The 3,327-nt window shown below is 41.9% G+C and overlaps 1 non-coding gene across 1 annotated transcript; it reads right to left on the reverse strand.

Moving 5' to 3' along the window:
* Positions 1–402: 402 nt before the first annotated feature.
* On the reverse strand, positions 403–506 carry LOC148547744 (small nucleolar RNA R71). Its single transcript, XR_015897653.1, has one exon. It is a non-coding gene; the product is annotated as a small nucleolar RNA R71 (small nucleolar RNA).
* Between the last annotated feature and the right edge of the window lie 2,821 nt (positions 507–3,327).

Below are 3,327 nucleotides of genomic sequence, written 5' to 3' on the forward strand. Positions count from 1 at the left end.
GAAGGAGACATGGCCGAAAATAATAAAAATGCAAGGAAGATGCTTGGTGACTTTACTGCACCAAATTTCAATTTACATGGAAGAAGCATCTCAATCCCTGCCATTGGAACAAACAATTTTGAGCTAAAGCTTCAATTAGTTTCTCTGATGCAACAGAACTGCAAGTTTCATGGACTTCCATCAGAAGATCCTTTTCAGTTCTTAACTGAATTCTTGCAGATCTGTGATACTGTTAAGACCAATGGGGTTGACTCCGAGGTCTACAGGCTTATGCTTTTCCTGTTTGCTGTAAGAGACAGAGCTAGAATATGGTTGGACTCTCAACCTAAGGATAGCCTGAACTCTTGGGATAAGCTGGTCACGACTTTCTTAGCCAAGTTCTTTCCTCCTCAAAAGCTTAGCAAGCTTAGAGTGGATGTTCAAACCTTTAAACAGAAAGAAGGTGAATCCCTCTATGAAGCTTGGGAGAGATATAAGCAACTGACCAAAAAGTGTCATTCTGACATGCTTTCAGAATGGACCGTCCTAGATATATTCTATGATGCTCTGTCTGAATTATCAAAGATGTCATTGGACCATTCTACAGGTGGATCCATTCACCTAAAAAAAATGTCTGCAGAAGCTCAAGAACTCATTGACATGGTTGTAAATAACCAGTTCATGTACACTTCTGAAAGGAATCCTGTGAGTAATGGGACGCCTCAGAGGAAGGGAGTTCTTGAAATTGATACTCTGAATGCCATATTGGCTCAGAATAAAATATTGACTCAGCAAGTCAATATGATTTCTCAGAGTCTGAATGGATTGCAAGCTGCATCCAACAGTACTATAGAGGCATTTTCTGAAGAAGAAGCTTATGATCCTGAGAACCCTGCAATAGCAGAGGTGAATTACATGGGGGACCCTATGGAAATTTCTATAATCCCTCATGGAGAAATCATCCAAATTTCTCATGGAAGGATCAACAAAAGCCTCAACAAGGCTTTAATAATGGTGGAAGAAACAGGTTTAGCAATAGCAAGCCTTTTCCATCATCCACTCAGCAACAGACAGAGAATTCTGAGCAGAATCCATCTAGCTTAGCAAATATAGTCTCTGATCTATCTAAGGCCACTCTAAATTTCATGAATGAAACAAGGTCCTCCATTAGAAATTTGGAGGCACAAGTGGGCCAGCTGAGTAAAAGGGTCACTGAAACTCCTCCTAGTACTCTCCCAAGCAATACAGAATAAAATCCAAAAAGAGAGTGCAAGGCTATTGATTTAACTATCACGGCCGAACCTACAAGGGAGGAGGAGGACGTGAATCCTAGTGAGGAAGACCTCCTAGGATGTTCAGTGGCCAATAGGGAGTTTCCCTTTGAGGAACCAAAGGAATCTGAGGCTCATCTAAAGACCATAGAGATTCTATTGAACCTCCTTCTACCCTTCATGAGCTTTGATGAGTGTTCATCTTCTGAAGAAAATGAAGACATTGCTGAAGAGTAAGTTGCTCAATATTTAGGAGCAATCATGAAGCTGAATGCCAAATTATTTGGTAATGAGACTTGGGAGGATGAACCTCCATTGCTCATCAAGGAACTAAATGCCTTGGTTCAGCAAACTCTACCTCAAAAGAAATAGGATCCTGGTAAATTCCTAATTTCCTGTAACATAGGCACCATAACCTTTGAGAAGGCTCTGTGTGACCTGGGGTCAGGAATAAACTAAATGCCACTCTCTGTAATGGAGAAACTTGGGATCTTTGAGGTGCAAGCTGCCAGAATCTCATTAGAGATAGTAGACAACTCAAGAAAACAGGCTTATGGACTAGTAGAGGACGTGCTAGTAAAGGTTGAAGGCCTTTACATCCTGCTGATTTCATAATCCTAGACATTGGGAAGGATGAGGATGAATCCATCATCCTTGGAAGACCCTTCGAAGCCACAGCAAGAGCTGTGATTGATGTAGACAGAGGAGAATTGGTCCTTCAACTGAATGAGGACAACCTTGTGTTTAAAACTCAAGGATCTCCTTCTGTAACTATGGAGAGGAAGCATGAAAAGCTTCTCTCACTGCAGAGTCAACCAAAGGCCCCACAGTCAAACTCTAAGTTTGGTGTTGGGAGGCCACAACCAAACTCTAAGTTTGGTGTTGAATCCCCACATTCAAACTCTAAGTTTGGTGTTGGAAGGTCCCAACAATGCTCTGAACATCTGTGAGGCTCCATGAGAGCTCACTGTCAAGCTATTAACATTAAAGAAGCACTTGTTGGGAGGCAACCCAATGTTATTTAATTATATCTATTTTATTTTTTATTTCTATTTCGTGTTTTATTAGGTTGATGATCATGTGGAGTCACAAAAACTACAAAAAAATAAAAAATAAAATAAAAAATAGCATAAAAAATAGCACACCCTGGAGGAGGAGCATTCTGGCGTTTAAACGCCAGAAACAAGCATCTTTCTGGCGTTTAACGCCAGAAACAAGCACCAAGCTGAAGTTTAACGCCAGAAACAAGAATCTATCTGGCGTTAAACGCCAGAAATAGGCTACTTTTGGGCGTTTAATGCCAAAAACAAGCAGCAGTCTGGCGTTAAACGCCAGGATTGCACAGCAAGGGCGTTTTACACGCCTAGTTGGAGTAGGGATGTTAAGTCCTTGACCCACTGAATCTGTGGACCCCACAGGATCCCCTCAGGATCTGTGGACCCCACAGGATCCCTACATTTTCTTTTCTCTTCTTCACACCTTTTCATAACTCTCTTCCACAAATACCCCTCACCAATCACTCTTCCCCATCACCTCTTCACCACTCACATCCATCCTCTCTTCCCCATAAATCCCACCTACCTCCAAAATTCAAACTCTTTTCCCTCCCATACCCAACCCTAATGGCCGAACCCTAATCCTTCCCCCACTCCTATATAAACCCCTCTTTCCTTCTTCATTTTCACACAACACAACTCTTTCTTCTTACCCTTGACCGAATACACACATCTCTCCCTCTCCTCCATTCTTTTCCTTCTTCTCCATCTTTCTTTCTTCTTTTGCTCGGGGATGAGCAAACATTTAAGTTTAGTTTGGTGAAAAGCATTGCTTTTTGTTTTTCCATAACCATCAATGGCACCTAAAGCCAGAGAATCCTCAAGAAAGAGGAAAGGGAAGGCAATTGCTTCCACCTCTGAGTCATGGGAGATGGAGAGATTCATCTCAAAGGTCCATCAAGACCACTTCTATAAAGTGTGCCCAAGAAGAAAGTGATCCCTGAGGTTCCTTTCAAGCTCAAAAAGAATGAGTATCTGGAGATCCGACTTGAGATCCAAAGAAGAGGTTGGGAAGTTCTCAC

The sequence above is a fragment of the Arachis ipaensis genome, chromosome B8, assembly GCF_059453495.1.
Source record: "Arachis ipaensis isolate K30076 ecotype BB chromosome B8, ASM5945349v1, whole genome shotgun sequence".
In the NCBI taxonomy this organism is placed as follows: domain Eukaryota; kingdom Viridiplantae; phylum Streptophyta; class Magnoliopsida; order Fabales; family Fabaceae; genus Arachis; species Arachis ipaensis.